General features: G+C 42.2%; 1 protein-coding gene across 1 annotated transcript in view; it reads right to left on the bottom strand.

The window, feature by feature from the left end:
* Positions 1-24,855, bottom strand: part of kcnip4a (potassium voltage-gated channel interacting protein 4a) — a 177,525-nt gene that overhangs the window by 99,457 nt on the left and 53,213 nt on the right. The gene's annotated exons all lie outside the window — the stretch shown is intronic.

Raw genomic sequence — 24,855 nt, 5'->3', positions numbered from 1 at the left:
TTGAGTTTCTGGAGCATCACATTTGTGGGGTCAATTAAACGCTCAAAATGGCCAGAAAAAGAGAACTTTCATCTGAAACTCGACAGTCTATTCTTGTTCTTAGAAATGAAGGCTATTCCATGCGAGAAATTGCTAAGAAATTGAAGATTTCCTACACCGGTGTGTACTACTCCCTTCAGAGGACAGCACAAACAGGCTCTAACAGGTACTATTTAATGAAGATGCCAGTTGGGGACCTGTGAGGCGTCTGTTTCTCAAACTAGAGACTCTAATGTACTTATCTTCTTGCTCAGTTGTGCAACGCGGCCTCCCACTTCTTTTTCTACTCTGGTTAGAGCCTGTTTGTGCTGTCCTCTGAAGGGAGTAGTACACACCGGTGTAGGAAATCTTCAATTTCTTAGCAATTTCTCGCATGGAATAGCCTTCATTTCTAAGAACAAGAATAGACTGTCGAGTTTCAGATGAAAGTTCTCTTTTTCTGGCCATTTTGAGCGTTTAATTGACCCCACAAATGTGATGCTCCAGAAACTCAATCTGCTCAAAGAAGTGCCCATCCAACCAATCCAACTTGTGGGAGCTGCTTCTGGAAGCGTGGGGTGCAATTTCTCCAGATTACCTCAACAAATTAACAGCTAGAATGCCAAAGGTCTGCAATGCTGTAATTGCTGCAAATGGAGGATTCTTTGACGAAAGCAAAGTTTGATGTAAAAAAAATCTTATTTCAAATACAAATCATTATTTCTAACCTTGTCAATGTCTTGACTCTATTTTCTATTCATTTCACAACATATGGTGGTGAATAAGTGTGACTTTTCATGGAAAACACGAAATTGTTTGGGTGATCCCAAACTTTTGAACGGTAGTGTATGTGTTCTAGTTTGGATATATGTGTTCTAGTTTGGATATATGTGTTCTAGTTTGGGTATATGTGTTCTAGTTTGGATATATGTGTTCTAGTTTGGATATATGTGTTCTTGTAGTTTTTGGATGTGTTTTTGTCTTTGTGTTGCACTGCTGTGGGCTGGGGGAAACGATATTTAGTTTCATTTCATGTACACAAGTACATGAAGTGAAATCTGTTAACACCCATCGCAAAACTAAGCTAATGTGTTCCTAATAACAGTCAACCATAATGAGATTTACAAGGCACACATTTCATGACATTCAAACAAACGGGAAAATCGATGTTAAAGGGACTTCACATGATGAACATGAATAGATTTATCTCAGCATCATCTCGACTCATGACGTATCATAAAACACTCTGTCTTAGCCTGCTGGCTTTTTAAGATGAAAGCCTTAAAGATGCCAGATAAAACTTAGAGATGCTGTCATTTGTTGGTGGCTTGCAATAAATAACATTTTTTTTGGTGAGATTGTGCTGCCATCCAATGGAGACTGAGAGAACAAACGCACCAAAAGGGTCACCAAAGTGAGAAAATCCAACAAACAGAAACCAACTTAACAAAAAAGACTGAGAATAAACCCAAAGTGTCACTTAAACTGAATAAAAAATGATGAATTGGGAAGACAGGGCATATTTATGCCCCATATAAAGTGCCGGTAACCTAGTATGATGGCTTTATCCAGGGCAAAACACCAGCAACAAACTACCCCTTGTGATGTGTCATCTTGCAAACCCCATTTGTCTGCAACTTGCTCTCATTGCAAGATTTAGATTGCGTGGATTATTCCTCCTACAAGAGTTAGATTGTCACGCAGTCTGAGAGCCAAGGCGGCGATGCAAAGCAAGGTGGGAGACGACAAGGTAGTGAAAGGAAACGAGCCAGGTCTACTCTCTCCACAGTATCTGTGGGTTTTCTGAGGCTGTCGGGACGCGGTGTCGTGGTCTGCGGGGGATTAAAGCCGCTCTCTGCATGTGGCCGAGCCCGCCGTCCTGCACCTGCAGAGCCTTCTTCGAAAGGATGCTGGTCATTAATCCGGCCCTAAGCGAGCCCTCTTAAAACCTGGCCACTGTGCCCCGTGGAAAAGGAGTATTAATTACACAGAGCAAACAACTGCACCGAGTGTTCCGCCACCCAGAGAATAAAGATTAAAAAAAAAAGATTCGAATACGAGACCCCCGTTTCTCCCCAAAAGCCAACTACAGTGGCGCTGCTTTCCAATTTAAATGCAAATTTAGAGAATTACCAAACCCACAGTTTGGTGATTCGACGGTGACTTTGAAGGTTTTTTTTTTAGTGAGATTACACATTGCAGGTGGTTTTGATAGCTCCATGGATGACCTCTCATCACTGCCTCATGCCTTGTATATGCATTTGCATATCTAAAGGCTCTTTAATTGAAAAGTTTGGTCTCACAGCATCAACGACTACCTGTTGGTGATTATATGCCTTGCTGTCCCACATAAAATAGATCTTTGATATTTGTGGGGTTATGAATTCATCCAGATATCTCCTCCGTGCAGGGTCATCCTGCATTCAAAAATAAGTTGAACTGTTGAGGAATATTTATATTCAGCGCTATTCCACAAAACCCCAAAGGATCATGGGTCTAATGATTGAAAGTGCCCCATATAATAGGCAGGTAAGTACTGTATGACATGTACCTTGTTATAATGACTCCCGGGTATTTATTTGAGTTCTTGCAGAGCCAGCCAGTGGGTTGCAGTGCGGTACAGTGTAATGGATCAATACAGACTTTTTATCCTGTGGCAGGATGAATAGAGCATCCTAATGGATTGTGGATATAAAGCATGTCAGCCTCTCGGATTGATGGTCCCCGAACCTCTCTTATATCACAATGTGCACCGAGCACTTCTGAGACAGTCATCTTGCACCGAAAATGAATGTAAAAAACAGGGTGTGACCTCTATTGCGAGACAATCTGGATGACAGTAATTCAGCAGGTTGACATGCTTTATGCATACGGTTCATTAATTTGCATTACACTTTGGCTGATACTGAATTGCCACTAAGAGACTGTGTCTAGACGGTTTAATTATTAACAATTCCCAGAGGCTCCCACTGCGATTAAGCCAAAAATGAAGACACGAGTTCAAAGCCCTCTTTGAATGGGATTATATCGTTAACAGTTCAGCTTCTTAAAAACCTAACTCGAAACTACACTCCAACTTAGAATCACAGCTCTGATAGATGGGTTCACATTAGCTTAAATACATATCTCCATGTGCCGGGTTGGCTTTTTTAAATGTCTACGGTGCTCTGTCTCCCTTGTTTGCATGTGCAGTCTGTCTTCCTTTCAGGTCTCCATGGTGATGGTGGTCACCACCTGGACACTGCTTGGCATCCTCATCACATTTTCTTTTTATATACATCTTATAAATCCATAGAATCTTGTTATCCTGTTTCAATGTTATATCCTTCTCTCACTAAGATGCGTGACTATATATTTTCTTTTTTTCCTACATGGTGATGCTGGCCATGTGGCTCGGGTCCTGGGCTGTTCCGATGGCATCTGGACACTGCTTGGCATCCTCCTCATCACGTTATTCATATATTTCATAATTCCATTATAATTCTGGTATCCCCTTTCAAAGTTGTATTCTGTAAATTGTGTAAACACAGCATCCATTGCATGTCTGTCCGTCTTGGAAGAGAGATCCCTCCTCTGTTGCTCTCCCTGAGGTTTCTCCCTATTTTTTTCTTCCTGATAAAGGTTTTTTTTTTTAGAGAGTTGTTCCTTATCCGATGCGAGGGTCTAAGGACAGGATGTTGTGTTGCTGTAAAGCCCCTTGAGGCAAATTTGTAATTTGTGTTATTGGGCTATACAAATAAAATTGGCTTGACTTGACTCTGTTCCCTCAGTTTGCATCTTAAACTGCCTGGCTACGGTACTCCGTATCAGTCGTGATGGTGTGTGTTCTGATGTGATCAGATTTGGCCAGAAACAAGCATGGACTTTGGTGGCACATTAAGAATGACAGCTGCTCTCTCGGTGGTTGGCCGAAATCTCTATTAGGTTCTGTAAACACCAGACGGTCCGTGATGAGACCGGGCCAGGAACAACGACCGTACAAACGCTGTACTTATTCACGAGTACAAGTAGCCTCATTCACATGAGAGACAAATTCATGCATCTGATATTAAGCTAATTTATAATTCATTACTTGCAGTTGGACATAGCAGCCCTCATTTGTGCAAATAATAACAAAACCCAAAATAACTTCCAAGTTATTGAATCTCATATATTAAATTAAATGTTAATCATTTGCAGTGCAACAATCTGCCAGTGCAGGTGAGAGAATACCGCTTGAACTCAACGTTGTAGCACTTGTTTCAAGTATTGTCTAGCGACGCAGCAACATCTTGAAGTAAAGCAGAATAAGACAGGTACTCCATTAGTCTAAAGCACAAGGCAGCGTTGACTGTGTTTTTAGTGTCGTCGTGTGGAGTGTGGGGAGGTGTGTCGAAGGTTTCTGGCTGGGAGGGCTGGCATTGGATTGGCTGGGGGAGCCTGGTCTGCTGTATCCGGTGGGCCCAGGGACACTGGCCCTGCCCGGCGCAGCCCCCGCGGAGGAGACACCGAGGGTGGTATGACAGGACGTGGAAGCGGGGCAGGCTAAGCTAACTGCTAGCCCATGAAGACCGGCAGTTCTGACAGTCATCTTGGCGTTCGCTCTCTTGGACAGTGAATTGTTTTTTGGATATGTTGGATATATATGTTTTTGTAGTTTTTTGTAGTTTGGATACACTATGTGTTCTTGCAGTTTGGATATGTGTTCTTGTCTTTATGTTGCACTGTTGTGCACTGGGGGAAACAATGTTTTGTTTCATTTTCATGTGTGCAGGTGCGTGGAATGATACATAAATGTTCCTGATCCCTGATAACTGCATTCCATTCATGAGACGTTTTTGAACAAGTTGATGATACCTAGAAAGTAGTAACATTATTTTGGCTCAGCGAGACGACAAACAACATTTTTAAGACTATATTAGATTAAACCACTTGTTAAAATGGTTAGTTTTTGCAGTGCTGACAGTGTCAATGAAAAATGTTTTTGCAGCATTACGCATTCAGTGCTTCTGGGTAATGTATAATTTAAAGAGGCTCACACCACCATTAACATTTTAGCAATTGCAAAAGCTCCACATACAAAACATAAAATCAATTCTCCAGTAGGTCGCTCGAGTCACAGTTGATGTTTTGCTCTTTCCATTTGACAAATTACACAACTGAATGTACCACTTCCCCTCCTACGCCACCCCCAATTACAAACAACACAGGAAAACAAGACAGTTAAATTCTAGCAAATATACACGCAAAAAAAAAAAAGTACACTCATCTGAGACGGTGCCACCAAAATTATACTGCCATGTCGCTTATGCCAAAATAAATAAATAAATAAATAAATAAAGAGTATGAGAGCACTCAAAACGAGGCTGGGGGCAGATGAGAGGATCTGCAGAGCAGAGTGTCTATGGGCCCTTGCTGGACCATCGACTCATCATGTGGCTGAATGCAGCTCAGATAATTAACAGCAGGCACTGGAGTGGGCAGTGGAGTGGCACTCAAATCCCTGACGCACCAGAGCTGAACAACACACCGTTTCAATATCGACATCACAGTATACGCATGTGCAAGAGTCACAGTGGAAGGCAAATCAGCCACGTTGGGCTATAACTCATTGCTGGGTAGAAAGTGAAATCTAGAAAGGTCTGCTTTTTTTTTTCTTCTTTTTTTTGTAACTACTCTTGGCAGAAAAAATATTCTAGTGCATATGACAGATGAATAATTTAGCCTGACTTCTAGGACAACTGTCTCATTTCCCCCTCTAAAATCACCCTTATCATTGCTGGACTGATACATTCTTTGCAAATTGAGCTCTGAAAGTTAAAAGCTGTATAAATCTGATGATATTATGTAACTCCTTTTAATTCTTTAGTATTGCAATAGATATAACCAAAAAAAAAATGCAACGTTGATTTTCTTCACATATTTTGGTTTCATCATTTAGCCCCATGAAGCACGACTAGCTGTATGCATCGGCATTGTGCTGCCCAAACCTGACATCCACCCAGTATAGCATTCTTTGACATGTGAAACCTTAAACTTGACGTTAAGAGGTATGGAGCAGAAATAACTATGGCCTGGGTATTTATACAAAAGAACCCTTTAGCCTTAATAAACCCACAGATCTCTGTCCTCCTTGGTGACTTTTCAGCTGATTAGCACTTGAGCTGTGCTGGAATTGCACATATTAAGACATATAAGCTTTGCAAAGCAATGCAACACTGGTGAATCTCACCTTCTACCACAGCTCCTGTGCCGCAGCTGGTGTGACACATCCTGCTTACAAGCAAATTCTCTACCAGCAACCAATGTGAACTGACTTTTTGCCAAAATCTGTGCAGCAATTCACTGCAATGTTTCTGCTTTGCACTTAAATGTTGCAGCAACAGGTCCAACATCAGAATCCATCATCTGGCTGATTTTGTGGATTTACGGCATTGAATTAACTTAGGTGCGAGTATTGGACCTGTTTAAGCAACTGACATTGACCCATGACTTTTGAAGTTGTTATCTTCTGCACTGGTATTAATTTTACGTTTATGATTTTGTATAAGCAATGTCTGTATTATGTAATGTATGTGAACAAGTCTCCCTTGCAAAAGAGATTTTGATCTCAATGGAATTCAACCTGTATAAATAAAGGATAAATGAAAATAAAATATCGAATAGCTGAAAGAAAATGCCCACAAGCTGCATGTCCAATTTAATGTGGCTATACGATTCACCAGCAGAATGCATGCCACCAAAATACTATTTAAAGTGCATGTGTATTTTTACCTGTATGTACAAACGCATGCATGTGCATGCATCTAAATCCCACATTTTCTTTTCTAGGCTCTCCTTAAATGTGCTTACACTGCACATCACTGCCCATTGTGTGATATATTGCCCGAGAGAGTGTTGAGAAGATTCCCTCATTTATTTTGCTTTCAAGCTCTCTCGCAATATATCAGTGATATATGACTTACTTTAAGTGTGATTCGATCTGTCTGTCTCCTAATGCTCCACCAAATATAACCTTTGACAGTTATGGTCTTCCACCAGCCTCCCACTAAATATTTCATTCAACAGTAATGAGATGTAGACTTCCTTATCTTTTGTTACAGGGACAAGCCATGACTGATGGCGACCTCAATATTACAAGGAGACAGTGAAATGTAAGATAAGCTTGTTTCTACAGTGCATGCTGTGTGTGCCCAACATTTGTAACAGGAAAGGGGGGAAAAAGTCAGAAAAATTTGTTAAATTCAAATGAGTATGTTTACCAAGGAAAGCAGATTTCAAGTCAATTTCATGGACTGGTGGTCTGGTACAGGAATTCAGATGGAATTAAATGCAAAGCAGTTGGAAAAGTTTCTGACCACAAAAGCATGAGAAATGAACAGCATGACAGAGGAGGGATTCTGGGGGAAGAACACACAGAACAACCACATTTGGCATGCAAATTTCCCATAACATTCATTATGGTTCATATAAAGCACTAATACAGATTGAACTGAAGACATTTTCCCTCTCCTGTTAAGCATCATCGATAATCACCCCAAGAGTAAGCAGATGGTACAGAAAAAAAACCCACATTGCCTGCCCCATCCTATTTGCACCAGGCCTACCTGTTCTCTTGGTTCTTTGTTTTGGCTGCAGAGAGAAAATGACCATTAAAGCTCCCATGCTGTCCCTCGCACTCTCTGGCTCAGTGATCTGAAAGTCCTGCTAGATTTCGGCCACTTTCGCACCCACCCACACTTTAACAGCTCGGGAACAGGAAGAAACACAGGAGAGAGAGAGAGAGAGAGAGAGCGAGAGAGGGGGAGAGAAGAAGAGACGCTGGGGCGCCCTAGATTGGAAAAAGCCAAGACTCCGTTCAAAGCTTCTGCTTTTATTCAGCATGGCGATAGGTGGGTTGGACGGTGAGCACATGGGGGGGGGGGGTATGGAGTAGGAGTTGGAGTTGGACACGCATGTGGCTGTTGAGTTTTGAATTTTGAAGCACTCTCTCTGCAGCAACCCCCCCCTCCCTCCCTTTCTTTGCTCTCAAGTGGAGGCTTCCTAGCAGAGCTCGGTGTTGTGTAGGCTACTTTGTATTAGTGAGAAACTCCAGTAATTGGTTAACATTGAGAAGGAGACGGCACCATGCTCAGGGCACACAGAGAGGGGAAAGAGTAGAGAAAGGCAAGAGCACACGCTGTAGAAAACTACTACTCCGCCCCAGCGGAGTACAGCGGAAACAAAAATCGGGCTGTTGCCATAACGATGAGGGGGAACAAAGGCTGGCGGCACTTCACGCAGATATTTCAATTATGTCTTTGCGATCACCAATGAGAAATGAGGAAAGTTCCATCTTTCCGCCCTGCCCCAACTCCAAACACTGGTGTCCCATTTATGAGCAGATTAATGCACCGGCAGGGATGGTCCATATAACAGGTTGTGGTAAGATCAACCATGTCAAGATTTCTTTTTTTGATTTCCTGCACAGGTCCTCCAGCTTGCAACAAGATATGATAGGCATAAAATGGAATTTATTCAGAGCATGCAAGGCATGAAAAGCCCTCAGTAAATCCATTATGGTTCTCTTTCACTTGCCATTTGATCCTCAACCTTGCTTCCGTTTTTTTTATCTCCATTACAGAACTATTGCATTTTCTGTGTTGGCAGTCACTGCAATCACAACATTCATTGGAAAGCAATGACCATGTGCACTCCGGGTGAGGAACAATGAGCAGTCAAGACTTTTATTGTTTGACAACTCAAAACAATAAAGCAAAAGCAGTCATTTCCATACTGAAAGCAAGATGTGGATATGGATATTTGACTTAATATTTGTTAACAATTTGTCAAAAGTTTGCCCCGAAGCCCCTTCTCAATCCATTTGAAAGCCCCCCGTAAAATGCCTGTGAGAACACAATTGCCTCTTTACCAACCCATTGATGCTTATTAGTGGGAATCAGGAGGGTATCGTGAATAGCCAAAACATCTGGGATCGCATTTTGTAGTTTTTTTCCCCTTTTTCTTTTTTAAGTTCCTGTTCAATATACGTATGCGTTCTCTTATGTGAAAGGAGAAACCGATTAAGCTCACTTCTGTCTGTTCTGTCCTGCACTCCCCCATAACTTTTTTTAATCAAACCGCATGACAGTGGTCTAATTCGCCATGCATGCAACTGCCAACTGCTGCAATCAAGCTCTGACTTTCCCCCGATCCCATTAGGCCACTTCCTGTCAACCAAAATCTACAAACAAGTGTTCCTAGCCCTCCTACAGCTATCAGAGAACGAGGGGGGAAGGTCCATCTCAAATACCAACTTTTACTGACATAAATATACAAAGTCCCTTTCTGAGGGCTGGCGTTATGTACAGTGCATACTGACTGGTGTGCATTTGTGTGTGTGTATGTTGGTGGGTGCTGGAAACAAAGGGATCCACTTGTCTGCGCCACAGCCATTCTGAAGGTCAAGGGCCTTTCTATTGCTTGGTGCAGCCAATCTAAATTGTAATTGGAGGTTTTTCTAGGAGTCTAATAAGCTACGGTTGCAATAACTTCAGCTAGATGATTGAATTATAACATAATCCGCCATTAAGAAGGCCAAAACCTTCATGGTAGCAACATGGAGCAGTGCTATTGAGCGAGAGTCATGTTTCCATTTCCTTTCCTCTCCACACCTGCCATTTTAAAGTACATATCACAGCAGGACGGCGACTGCAATTTATTTTCCAAGTGCTACGGATAATCCCCTGCACCAAGAGAGCTAAATCTGAGTCACGCGTTGGCGTTTGAAGTGACAGACACTTGAGTTCATGTGCTTCCAAAGGAACATGCAATATGACATGAGGACAAGTTAATATATGAAAAAATTATAAAAGGAGAACATGGATAAAAAAAGAAAATCCATGCATGTACACATCCATCCTCTTGTTTAGTGCACTTCTGCTCTATGTCCAAGATGGCAGGTTCAGGAGAGTTAATGAAAATTTGCATCGTCATTACCACCGTACTTTGGGATATTCTTTTTAGCTTGGAATCAATACATCTCATCTCATCTCATCTCATCATCAGCCATTTCTCCGGGGTCTGGTCACGGTGGCAGCAAGCTAAGTAGGGCACTCCAAACGTCCCTCTCCACAGCAACGCTCTCCAGCTCCTCCTGGGGGATCCCAAGGCATTCCCAGGCCAGATTGGACATGCAGTCCCTCCAGAGAGTTCTGGGTCTATCTCAGGGTCTCCTCCCAGTTGGATGTGCCTGGAAAACCTCCAAAGGAAGGCACCCAGGAGGCATCCTAATCAGATGCCCGAACCACCTCAACTGGCTCCTTTCGACGCAAAGGAGCAGCGGCTCTACTCCGAGCTCCCTCCAGATGTCCGAGCTCCTCACCCTATCTCTAAAGCTGAGCCCAGACACCCTACGGAGGAAACTAATTCCAGCCACTTGTATCCATGATCTCACCCTTTCAGTCACTACCCAAAGCTCATGACTATAGATGAGGGTTGGAACGAAGAGTCAGACTCGAGTCACAAATTTGACAACTTGAGATATGCTTGACTAACACTGATAAAAGACCTGACTTTTGACTTTGATGTGGTATTCATGACTTGAGACTTGACTCTGACTTGAGACAGATGACTCGGAAGGACTTGACTTTTTCTAAATTAAATATTTGAATTTTTCTAGATATTTAGAACTTATGTTTTGTATTTGAAATATGATTGGGTGACTTCGAGAGCAATGCGCACAAACCTGGTAACAAACTAGGACGTGGCAGATCAGCAGGGCCAACACAGAGGCAGCAATCATGGAGGGACCTAGTCCAAAAACAATAGTTTGGTTACAAGGATTATGTTGTGGATGGCTGTAGTAAGAAGATAACAGTGGTATGCAATATCTGCAACCCGAAAATCAGTGACATGACCACCACAACATCCAATTTGATCCATCCCTACAAAACTGACAAAGAGAGGTACGTGAATGTGACTTTTTAGTGAACTTATTGGCTGGTCAAACATTAGCTAGAAAGCTAAAATTTGCTAACGCTAACATAGCTAAGGCTTCGACTCAATTGTGCATTTTATTGAGAGGACATAAGTTACGTTAATGTGATGCTAGTTTTATAATGGACTGGAGCTTCACATGTACTTCCCATGCATAATTTATTTGCAAATGCAATGCATTGTAAGTTGCTCTTCACCTTATGTTTCTAGGCAGCAAGATCACTACCAGTGTAACTCCACTTCACATGTGCGTGTCTTATGTTTAATTTTATTCATGTTTATTAAGAAGAGAATGATCTAACTAAGCAGTCTTCTCTATATACGTAGATGTATGATGTGGTTTGGGAATATTCACACTAGCTAGCATCTTTGCCACAAAGTTAAAGGGATATATATTCTCATAGAGCTACAAGAGTGAGCACTTCTGAAAAAATCATTTGTTCATGTCCTGATGCCATGTGTGGCAGATGATCTTTTATAATTTAAGTAGGAACAATTAACTGTTCTTATCCATTCTCATGTGTATACCCCCACCCAGAGGCTCTGATTTATTCTGTTTATAGGTTTCAGATCCTAATCATGACTTATTCAAACTATTTAAGTATAATGGTTTTGGTATGCCACTAGATACTGACATTACTAAACATTACACCAAACCAAGAAAACTTATTCAAACTATTCAAGTATAATGGTTTTACTATGCCACAAAATGGCATTCTTCAAGCATACCTGACTTTTATGGGACATGCTATTCATCTTATTTTGTCCTGTCCATATCCACACTAGCTAGCATCTTTGCCACAAAGTTAAAGGGATATTTCACTTTAATTTAACTTGTCAAGTTTAAGCAGTCTTACCTCCTTCTAAGTGTATCTACAAACGCTAGCAACCACTGCTGTCCCCGAGATCCGCTGTCAACACCACCATTCCTCCCAGGTGCCAGGCTCCTCATGACATGGTTTGATGTAATATTTAGTAATGTCAACATTTAGTGGCATATTAAAATCATTATACTTGAATAGTTTGAACAAGTTTTCATGGTTTGATGTAATGTCAGTATTTAGTGGCATACTAAAACTATTATACTTGAACAGTTTAAATATGTTTTCATGATTTTGGCGTAATGTTTAAAAATGTTTACATTTTAGGCTATATATTTTTATTTATTTTTTATTTACTTGTTTTTATGTTGTACACTATTCCGTTGTATTTGGCTTTGATGCAATACTTATTTGTGCACAGAAATGGTTAAGTAGGAAAACAATAACGGTGTCAAATGAGAAGCACCTAAGACAGATGCGTTAATAGGCCAAGGAGAAATGGTGTGACCCTCCTGAAGGGGGTAAGTAAGCAATTGTAAGCAGGCTGCAATAGTTAAACAGTTTTTGTTAATGTTGAAATAAAACTCAACTTTGCATGACTACTGTCTTTTAACTGATTTAAATGCGGAAACTGGAGTAGATCATCAGAGTTTCGTATGACTTGACTTGTGACTTGCTTGACCTGAGCAATGACCTGACATGTCTTGCTTGACTTATAGCAGGGACTCAACTTGCTTGATTCTCACCACAGTAACTTGGGACTTGCTTGAGCCTTGAAGGTTAAGACTTGAGGCTTGTTTGTGACTTGCACATGTGTGACTTATTCCCACCTCTGCTAAGAGGGATGTATGCTGATCTAAAGACTGTCTATGAACTAACATAGGCCTTTAGGTTCTTGATTTGGGCTTACATCAACTTATAATACCCTAAATTACAAAATGCAAAATGTCAACAATGTGGATAGAATATTTTAGGAAGATTTAGGGAGCAGTTTAACACCATTCCTTTTCACATTGCCTTCCCAGGATATCATAAGTAATGGTACAGACTAATATGTAGTAATATATTGATGACTTATACAAGATTGAAGTGCATATAAATATTAGACATGCTTATTATATCCAGAATAATTTCCCAGTCTTCTAAATATAATTTAACATAAAGTTGGCTGAGTACTAAACTTGAATGTGAATTCTTGGGGACATGGCTTGGATCTCAGCATTTTCAAAATCAAACCCGACTCCCTAGAAAGTATCAGTGATAAACTTTTGGTTCTCTTAAAATATTAATACGTTTTTGTGCCACTTTTTTTTTCATGTAAAATTCTGTTTTCTGCATATCGGTTTTAATGACATACATATTAAACAGCTAGCAGTGTTAGTTGCATAATAGTTTACATAATGCTTGAAAGGTTCAAAGTGGCTCTGGTCCGTTTCGATGTGGCCTGTTTTTGTGATGCTTTTCAACACTCATATTTATGCGTGGGCTGTTAACTTGACCTGTCCTTCCTCTTGTTTGTGTGGAGAAGCTGTTTTTCCCTACTGCATTTTACATAATGCCTGAAATCAATGTGTTACTGAGTTAACAAGTAAATGTGCCGAGTCATAAATATGCATATTATGCTGTCCCTTAGAGATGGCTCCAATGTGTTGTCGATATACCTTCAGACTCATCGACACCGATCAGGCTAAAACATGAGCATGTGTCTGCCCGTTGTCATAAACCTACTGATTCGAAGAGACAGGTCTTTGTTTACCTGTTTAGACCAGGCTTTTGTATCCAGATATTTCCAGATTGTGTCTGGGACAGATTCTGGTCACACCTAGTATCAACATGTGTCTCCAGTGACCACTTATGATTGGATTTTGCTTTCAGACCAGTTATGTAAATAACCTCATACATCACTCCTGCAATATTTCTTTAGACATTTTTCTTTGTTAATGTGCCAGGTTTTTGATGAGAATCCTTGGGTTTGTTTTGAACTGATTCTCCAAGCCAGAGAAAAAGAGGACATCTGGTGTTGCTTTTGGTCCATCCATAAGTATCCATCGTTGTAAATGTTTTTTTTTTCTTTTGGATTTTTTCCCCCCTTTTTCTCCCCAGTTGTATCCGGCCAATTACCAAATCTGAGGATCAGTCTGAAACAAGTGGGCATGGCTTTTCAACAGGCAATCCAATTATTGTGGCACAGAAATGACTTTTCGTTAAATTTGACACAGCTTCAGAGAACAGTCAGGAATAATCAAACAAATCTAGAGAAAATTATTTCCGTGCATAGTAAAATACATTTCACATTAGCCAGAGAAAACAACAGTCTGTTTAGCTGGATGGGAATCTGCAGGGGAAGCTTCAATAACAGCATGCTGTCATGCAAAGTCCTTGAAACTACTGTGAAACAAAACTGATCTTAACCTTTATACAGATAATGTCCATGTAACATCAACAGCAGTTCCAGCGATCTCATGTTCACTTGCTCATAAATAAATGGATAATAAATAAATAAATGACAAAGTACATAAACGAAAAAGAGTTCATGTTGTTGAATGAGTGCATTGAATTGCATTTATGTAGTTGCTTATTTGTTCCAGCTGGTATCACTGTTAATTTTCCACTTCCCTTTAAAGATGTGTCATTGTTTAAGTTTGGCACAAAAGGCCATGAAGTTTAGGCAAGTTTTAGTCATGTCATGCCGGCAGCCAAAGCAACATGTACCCTGGATCTGCCAAATGACAAATGCTAAGCAGGTATGGGCTTGGCTAGTACTTGGATGGAAGCCCTCCAGAGAAAAGAGTTGCTGCCGGAAGTGGTGTTGGTGGGCCAGTAGGGGGAAGCCTACTGATCTTAATATAATTCTAATATAAGTCTACTGATATTAGTCCCTAGTTCTAATAAAAACAATAAATATCAAATCCCAATACCCCACTGCAGTGACGGGGACACTGTGCTGTAGAAGATGCCGTCCTTCGGATGAGACGTGAACTGAGGTCCTGACTCACTGTGGTCATTAAAGATCCCGTGGCACTTATCGCAAAGAGTAGGGGGTTCCCTGGTGTCCTGGCAAAATTCCCAACCTGGCTCTTCCATTTGGCCACCTAATCATACCCCTGTGTTATTCACTCAGTGATTCCTCCCTCTCCTACTCAAGCGGATGTGTGGTGAGTGTTCTGGTGCAAAATGGTTGCCATGCATCACCCAGGTGGGTGCTACACATCGGTGGTGGTTGAAGTGAGTTACCTCCTTCAATGTGAAAGGCTTTGGGCGTCTAGAAAAGCGCTATATAAATGTAATGATGACGATGACGATGATGATTATTATTATTATTACGTCATGTCAATGTGTTAGTTCAAATTTCCATCCATTTCATCCATTATCCAAACCACTTATCCTTACTCAGGGTCACAGGGATGTTGGAGCCTATACCAGAAGTCATTGGGCAGCAGGTGGGGAGACACCCTGGACAGGCCGCCAGACCATCAAAGGGCATGGGAAGATGGCGGTGCAAAAAAAAAAAAGAAGTTCAAATGTATTCAACAAGAATGTACTGCAGCAGCCCCTAAACTATGGATCTGGAAACCACTGTGCTGCATATGCAATAGTTCATTTTCTGAGAAAGTCATTAAGATGGACACCCAGCTGTGTGCTCTGTGTATTAGTGCCTGCCAACAATTTGATGAAGTCATCTTGTCTCCAGTAACAAGTATGCACATACATTTGTTTGCACGAATAAATGTTTGAAATTGGCTCACGCTGTCATTTCTACTGTCTATTCACGCTGTCTATTCAATACTGTTGAAGTTAAAAAGGCTCCAATCATTTTTGTCATTCAATTTGATGCCAACATTGGGTGGCAATAAGGCTTTCACTTACACCACTCATATTCTTTTTACCCCCCACTCTGTGAGCGAGGATGTGCTCATTGTAAAGGGTTTATGAATTTGATTCCCTGCCTCCTCCTCTTTGGCTTGACAAAAGTTAAAATCTCCACCTACAGTTCAACTAGGGAAGGTAGCGCATCACTTTTGCAAAAGACTGCATTTGTCCTCAAAAACCCAGCCAATGGAACATATTTCTGAGTAGGTTGTTTTGTGTATGGTATTAGCATAGGCCTGTGCCATTTTGTAAGAAGGAAAGGATAAACTCAATGTACTTATTATTGTAAGATTTTCCACCTCCTCCATTCTGTCTTGGCAAATATTTATGGAATGCAGAGGCCCATCAAGGACATATGCTGGGTATTCAGAAATATTTTCATTTGAATGGCCCAGTCTGTGTTCCTAATGCTGACTGGACGTTTAAATTTACCCCTTAGTGGTTTTATTCACAACCTCTTTAATTTGCAACGTGAATACTGTTTACATCTGAATGGGCTCATCTATTTTAGTTGTCAATTCCAATCACTGCCGACAGCTTATTTATTTTAGTAATGAGTCGGTTGCATCAGATAATTGGGCACGTGAGATTTTGCCCAGTATGGAAGGAATTAATTAAACACAATTGTTATGTTATAATAGCAAACATTCCTCGTGGGGGTGAGAAATAACCAGGCTCCCGCATGAGGGCTGCTGCTTCCTCTCTGGAGGCCTATATAGACTAACATCGCCCCTTTGCTTTTTATTATCTATTTGTTCGACTTTTTTTTCTCCATCATGAGAACCAACCGGAGGATGCTTGCCCTCAACTTTAATAACTAACAACTTAACAACCCCTTGGTGGATTTTATTTGATCATCAGCTCCTGCACTGACTTGAGCACACTGAAGCCTCCGATTCTACAGTGCTGGAGCTGTGTGTGGCTTCTTTCTAGCCTGTGGCTAAGCTAGCCAAACAATTATGCCAACTTTACCCTGTGAGGATTGTGTGCTACTAAAGAAAGCAAATAGAAAGATTGCTGACTTTGAAGAGGATGTTCAACGGCTTTCTGATGAACTCCATAAGAAAGACTCCCTTTAGACCAGCTTCATGGACGTGGCTTCTGGGCAGTCCAAACGGATTGAATCTCTCAGTGTAACCATCCAGGACACAGTTCTATGGGACCCCTCCACTTTTCCATGGCTTTCCTTCTGCTCGACACCAAACCACCAGTCGTCCTGGGCTGAAGTGGCGGTCGCAAGAGAGGATCGGACAGAGCTGCCTTCCCCCCTCACCTAGGCCTCTCCAACCACTACATAACCACTACACGACCCTGTCTGACAACATTCCGGTCGACCCAGCTGATGTTCCTGCGGCTCTGACACATCTCAATCTGGGCCCCTCTGTGAAAATGGCGTCTGCTGACATTGCAGCTACCCCGCTGGTGGCTAGCGGTGTTCAGGTGGCTCGCCATCCCACTGTGAAGCCAAAACAACAGCCCTCACCCCAAGTAATGACCTCCTCTTCCCATTATAAGAACCTGAAAGAGGCTGTGATCAGACACTCCAGAAGTCTTCCTTGCCCCGAGCCGGCAGAGAAATCCATCCTCAGAACTGATGTCGCTGCCCAGTCACAACACTTGCTTGTTCGGACACCACATCCCCAGTCGACGATTTCAACACAGTGTGGATTGTGTACTCTCCATCTATGAGAACCCATAGCCAACATCTCCTCATCCCCTTCTCTCCCCAACCACATTACTAGTTGGAGATTCCATAATCAGGAATATCCACTTTCTCAACGAAACCACTCACTGTTTCCCTGGAGCCACAGTCTCAGATATCCTAGATAAACTCCCGGGATTGACCCGTTCACTCCCGTCCTCCACCAAACGAGTGATATGTGGAGACAAACGATGCAGCTGGTCAGCAGTCTGAATTAACCAAAAAGATTTTTATTGACCTTTTCAGCTTTGTAAGTACTTATGGAAAGTGTTTTTATTTCAGGTCCTATTCCAACACAGGCCCTCTGCCTGCACAGCTCACAATGTAGGTTTTATTGACAATTTTAATTTGTTTTGGGATCGTTTCCCCTTCTTCAGAATTGACGGAGTCCACCCAAACAGGCTGGGTAGCCGGATGCTAGCGGCCAACCTGCAGCACGCTGTACAGTCTTCTCCACAAGACTGACTGTTTACATCCCATGCTTCCCTCCTGGAATCTCAACTTCCACCTATGGTGGCACCCCACAGTACTATCTGCCCACTAGCTTCCTCCACTGGCCTCATCTGTCATGAACTCTCTCACCGGGATTTTTCCTCATACAGACTACTGTTAGGCACCGGGCCTCTCATCCACACGATGGATCTAATTGTAGAAACAACAACAATATCTGGAGCAAATATCTGCAATTTGCAGTCTATTTGCTGTACTCCCGTTAGTTTTAACTCTACTTTGACACCAAACCATTTTGGCCTCTTCAATGTGGGATCTATTGGTAATAAGTCCTTTATCATAGGTGGTGATTTTAATCAGGCTAACCTCAGGGCTGTATTGCCCAAATTCCACCAGCATGTCTCCTGCCCCATTAGAGGACAAAACACCCTGGACAATCTCTATACAAACATTAAGGACTCATACAAAGCTACTCCCTGTCCCCATCTGGGGCATTCTGACCACCTCTGCCTGTTCCTGGTCCCAGCCTACAAACTCCTAATAAAACAGGTCAAGCCAGCAATAAAGACAATCACTGGCTGGCCAGAAGGAGCAGTCTCTGAACTCCCGGACTGTTTTGACAACACAGACTGGAGTATTTTTGCACATTCAGCTACCCATGGCTCCCATATAGACATTAATGAACAGACATCTGCCATTGTAGCCTACATTAACTTTTGCACTGAGAGTGTCACAACAAAAAAATCAATCTGCGCCTTTCCAAACCAGAAACCCTGAATGACCAGTGAGGTCTGGCAGCTGCTGAAAGTCCGGGATGCAGCGTTCAAGTCAGGTAACTGTGAGGCCTACAGTGCAGTCAGATCCAACCTCAAAAAGGGCATCAGAACAGCCAAACATAAATATTCCCTATGAATAGAGGACCACTTTCACAATAACTCCGATCCCCGGCGAATGTGGCAAGGCATTCAGTCTATCACAGACTACAAAAGCTCCAATAGCGGTCCCACTGTCCATGATGCCTCCCTGTCAGACAAGCTAAATCATTTCTCTGCCAGCTTCGACAAGGACAGTACTGATCCGGCCACAAAAATCCCTAGCCACACAGAAAGCCAGGTGCTCACTCTATCAATCGCAGAGGTCAGAAAATTACTGCGCAGAGTGAACACATGGAAGGCTGCCAGACCGGATGGCATACCGGCTCGGGTCCTCCATGAATGTGCTGACCAGCTGGCTGAGGTCTTCACAACTATATTTAACCTCTCACTGTCCCAATCCATAGTCCCGACATGCTTTAAGACCACTTCTATCATTCCTGTACCCAAGAAACCAACATCCACATGTCTGAATGACTACCGACCCATAGCACTCACCCCCATTGCCATGAAGCGCTTTGAGAGACTGGTTCTGGCTCACATCAATAACATTATCCCCCCCCACATTCGACCCACATCAGTTCGCCTACTGTCCCAAAAGGTCTACTGAGGATGCCATTGCCACTGTCCTGCACTTTGCTCTGACCCACCTTGAACTTAACAACACATACATCCGGATGCCGTTTATAGATTATAGCTCTGCCTTCAACACTATTATCCCTGCCAAACTAACCACCAAACTCCTCTCCCTTGGCCTCAACCCCTCCCTCTGTAACTGGACCCTGGACTTCCTGACCAACAGACCTCAGTCTGTTAGGTTAGGTGACCACACCTCCTCCACCTTGACCCTCAGCACAGGTGCCCCTCAAGGCTGTGTTATGAGCCCCCTCCTTTTCTCCCTCTTTACCCTCGACTGCCTGCCAGCTCATCCTTCAAATGTTATATTTAAGTTTGCAGATGACACCACAGTCATTGGCTGTATCACCAACAATGACGAGACAGCCTACAGGGACGAGATTCAGCACCTCACATCATGGTGTACTAACAACAATCTTGTCCTCAATGTGCAGAAGATGAAGGAGCTGATCGTGGACTTCAGGAGGTCTAGAAGCTGCAGCCACCCCCCAATACACATCAATGGGGTGGACGTGGAGCGTGTTTCCAGCTTTAAATTCCTTGGAGTCCACATCAGCGAGGCACTTTCCTGGAAATTAAACACCCAGGCCCTTGTGAAAAAGGCCCAACAATGCCTGCATTTCCTGAGGAGGCTGAGGAGCGCCCGTCTATCCCCCAAAATCCTCACCAACTTGTACCACTGCACCATAGAGAGCATCCTGACCAGCTGCATCTCAAAGAGGTATTTTCAACTGTTAGCCCTGTAATTCTACAAATTCTTCATAATTCTCTGTTCTCTGGTTCTTTTCCAGACCGTTTTAAGCATGTCATTGTTCACCCATTGCTGAAGAAATCTAATTTAGATCCCGTCCTTAAGTAACTACAGACCAGTCTCCAAATTGTATTTTTTTATCTAAGGTTCTGGAGAGAGTAATTTCCTCTCAATTGATTCCTTTTATGAACACTAATGGTGTTTTTCAGAGTTTCTTGTCTGGTTATAGAGCATTTCATAGTACCAAGAAAGCTCTAGTTGAGGTTAATAATGACCTACTGCTGACTGCAGATAGAGGTGACTGCTCAATTTTAGTTCTTTTAGACTCAAGTGCTGCCTTTGACACAGTTGATCGCAGTATCCTCTGACATGGCTTAGGGACTTGAATACACATCAAGGCTCAGCTCTAAGTTTATTACGCTCTTACCTCTCCAACAGAACTTTTTCTGTTGTTCTGTGTAACTACTTCCTCGATGGCTCAGTTGAGTAGTTGTGTCCCTCAAGGCTCAGTTCTTGGCCCTCTTCTGCTTTCTATATACATGCTGCCCCTTGGCCAGGTCATTCAAAATCACGACGTGCTTTACCATATTTATGCTGACAACACTCAATTATACAGGCCACTAAAACCCAAAGATTCAAGCACCCTAGCAAATCTCACAACTTTGCCTCTCTGACATTAAATCCTGGATGTCTAAAAATGTTCTTAAATTTAATGATGATAAGTCTGAGGTCATTCTGTTCAGTCCCCCAAATTCCATCAGCCCTTTTGGTACTGATCTTGGTGGTCTGACAGGTAGTCCTAAGCAAGCTGCTAGGAATCTTGGGGTAATATTTGATGCTTTACTCAGTTTTGTTGTTCAGTCATGTTTTCCCCAGCTCAAGGTAATCTCTACAATTAGGTCATTTTTATCAATTGCTGATCTGCAAAAAGTTGTACATGCTTTTATCTATTCTTGGCTTGATTATTGTAATGCGCATTACTCAAGTATCAGCAAGGGCTTTCTCCACCATATGGAGCACAAAACACTGCTGCTCTGCTCATTATTGGGACAAAAAGGCATTACCATATCACTCCTGTGCTTACCTCCCTACACTGGCTCCATTATATTTTGGATTTTAAGGCCTTAACCTGTCTTGCCCCTACTTACATTTCCAATTTATTGACCTGGTATGCGCCCTTTCAACCATTAAGATCTGCAGATTGAGCCCTGCTGGTTATTCCCAGGTCTCGGTTTGTCACAAAGGGTGATCGGGTTTTTGCTGTTAGAGCACTATGGAACACTCTTTCTATTCAATTAAGACAAACCAAGTCTCTAGATTCTTTTAAATCTCGTCTTAAAACATTTCTTATTAATGAAAGCTTTTACAAATGTGTGATATTTGTTTTTATTTATTTATACTGTTTATTTTTACTCTTACTTAAATCTGTAACTGTTTTCCTTTAACAAATTGCATTCTCTTATTTTATGGTTTTATTTGTTAGTGCTTTTTATTTTACTCTCTTACAATGTTTTTTTGTATGTGTCATTTTTAACAATTTTATTCTGTTCTGTGAAGCATAGCACTTTAGAAAAGTGCTATATAAATAAAGTGTATTATCATTATTATATCTGTCCTGGATAAGATGCTAAACTGCAACCGCAGGCTGTAGAGGGGTAGCACCTTACCTCAGCAAGGGCCCTTTGGCCAAGGACGACATCCCTACTGATACATCTGGTCCTCCTGCATGCCTGTATGGTACTTCCCATGGTGCCCAGTCCAAGCCAACACATTGGGATAGGAGAAGGGAACTCTGAGTTCAAATCCACCTGCTGCCTTGTGGGTTGATGCCTCTTTAGGCAAAGGCTAGGAGAAGGTAACTATGAATTCAAATCCCCGGGCAAAGTCTACCCAGCTGTCAGTACCTGGAAAGGGTAAATCATGATGGTGGCGCTCAGCCAACTTGGCAGCGGTTCCGGCAAAAAGCAACAGGATTCTTCTGCGGGCGTCTCAGCTATGCTGTGCCACCGAACAACAGAAAATCTTGCCAAGGGACACTATAGAGCACCAATTTCAACATTTGAATATGGAGATAGTGAATCATAGATTTGATATACTATCTTTGTATTAACTTGTGTTTTACTCGATTCGGGTGAAGGCGTGTATGTATGATTATTATAATATTGGTTAACTTCGCTGTCCACTGCACAAAGAAACATCTATGATGACTGGTTCTATCTTATCGTCCACCTAGTTTTAACAACTTTCTTTTTGCTGGCCATCCACTTTAAATTGTTTCCAAAAAAAAAAAATTGTCAGTACTTCTAAGAGCTGAGGCTGAAAAACCAAACTAATAATTTGCAAAGTCAAATGGAAAAGCCATCAAATCACAAGCATGAGACCATCATCTGAGTAAAGAGACACGGACTAAAAAAAGAAAGGATTACTGCACAGGTCAGGCTAGACAGAATGGTAATGAACCTACGAATCTAAACTGTGCCTGAAAAAGTTTGTTCTCAAAACATTGAGCATTCCACCTTCATAAGGCAATTGGTTTCTCTGACGCATGGAAAGTCTTGGGCAAGTCAAGAGAGAGAAGTGTGAATTGGATCATACTTGAGAATGATAAAGGGCTCAAAGCCACACTGCTGGAAACACAACACCAGCATCCAGAGGTCATTTCTTTTAAATTGCTGTCCATACATACCACATTGCCCCGGCATATAAAAGGTGCAGTATAATTTCTCAGATGCAATTTGAAAGCTGAGTCTTTAAATTTTGTGACATTAAAAAAAAGAAAGAAAAAAAAGAAAAAATACAAGAAAACAACAGACATTTGGCTTGGCCCCTCCTCAAATGAGCATGGCGAGTAAATTCAAAGATAGATACCCTGCACTTTTTCCACACACCCGTATTTTTGAACGCCTTTAAGTAAATGTCAGTTTGCTCCAGTTGCAGCATGATTTGCTGGGGGATTGCGAGTGTGAGCCAAGTCTTTAGGGGGCAGAGCATCACAAGCCTTCAAAAAATGTGTAAAACACTCTGCTGGCCTTGACTCCTGTGTTTCTGAAAGCAGAAATCTGGGGAATAGGGGCTGTAAGCTGTTCTTTTTATTGCAGTCACTACCATTCAGCAACCCCTGCTGACATTTACAGTTCATATTATACTCAAGCAAAGCTGGAATATGACACATAGTACATTTAATGGCATTGCCTGAACAAGTGAATCGGCACAGGGCTACTGAGCCTATGTAGATATCCTAAGATTATAATAGCTCATTAGAGGGGGAATCATGCTCCACTGAATGAATGCAGTCTAGTAAGACTTAAGTTATGAGTTTGCCTCGTTGCATCAAAAACGTATTTGTCCTCACATGTTGCTGTAAAAACCTAACTCATGAGAAACACACTGCATCCCAATCAAGCAATATGAACAAGCAGCATGCACAATGTCCACTAGGGGGAGGCAACATACTGCAGTGTAAATCGATCAACCCTCAAAGTTTGCTTTTGATGACAGATCAGGACACCTTTTATGAAACAACCAGGTCAGTATTTAAGTCCATGCTGCCTCACTGCCAACATTTTTCACGGGTTTGTCGGCGTTTTTGGTATTTCGAATGTGGCGCTGCTCTTGTGGTCACCTTTTGGGTTGGATATTGAAGGACAGTATGGAAATTTAAACATGGGCTTTCTATGTATTTCAGTTTTTCATGGCTTGTTCCCATTCATATCCGTTTGTGTGTGTGTGTGTGTGTGTGTGTGTGTGTGTGTGTGTGTGTGTATAACTATATATATATATATATATATATATATAGTATATCTATCTATCTATCTATCTATCTATCTATCTATCTATCTATATATCTATATATATATATATATATATATATATATATATATATATATCAAAGAGATTGGTCGACAATTCAAAGAAATCAAATAATGTGTGAGTTAACCCATATTCGGCAGTTAAAGACATTACATCCCCAGTTGGGATTGAAAGCATCGAACCATCCCGGTGTTACACAGGAGCCCTCTGTTTCTCTCAGCGTGGAATCAGCGCCTCTGATTGATGCAGGTAAGTCAAGCAGAGGACATCTGATCAATAAAACTAACGAACAAGTCTCTCCGGCTGACTCGAGTAGGAGCCTCTATCGACTGCTGAATAAACTGGCAGGAGTTAAGCTACAGACACGCATGATTTGATCAATTTATGATATATTATCTAACAGTAGGAAACCGACGCTTTTAGCCACCTCCACTCAAAGTCCATTGAGTCTTTCAGTGGCTGCCGGGGCTTTGTGAAAAAGCTGTTTCGGGCCTGACTGATGTAAACCTGACATTTCCTCTTATTATGGTTAATCGAAGCAGACAATTTAAAATAACTCCTTTTGGGGTGTCTGGGTAGTGTAGCGGTCTATTCCGTTGCTTACCAACACAGGAATCTCTGGTTCGAATCCCCGTGTTACCTCCGGCTTGGTCGGGCGTCCCTTCAGACACAAATTGGCCGTGTCTGCGGGAGGGAAGCCGGATGTGGGTATGTGTCCTGGTCGCTGCACCAGCGCCTCCTCTGGTCGGTCAGGGTGCCTGTTCGGGGGGGGGGGGACTGCGGGGGAATAGTGTGATCCTCCCACGCGCTACGTATCCCTGGCGAAACTCATCACTGTCAGGCGAAACGAAGCAGCTGGCAACTCCACATGTTTCGGAGGAGGCATGTGGTAGTCTGCAGCCCTCCCCGGATTGGCGGGGGGGGGGGGGGGGCAGCGACCGGGACATCTCGGGAAGAGTGGGGTAATTG

This window comes from Lampris incognitus, chromosome 20 (genome assembly GCF_029633865.1).
Source record: "Lampris incognitus isolate fLamInc1 chromosome 20, fLamInc1.hap2, whole genome shotgun sequence".
Taxonomy (NCBI): domain Eukaryota; kingdom Metazoa; phylum Chordata; class Actinopteri; order Lampriformes; family Lampridae; genus Lampris; species Lampris incognitus.
The sequence above is the reverse complement of the archived record's forward strand: the minus strand, read 5'-3'. Positions and strand labels throughout refer to the sequence as shown.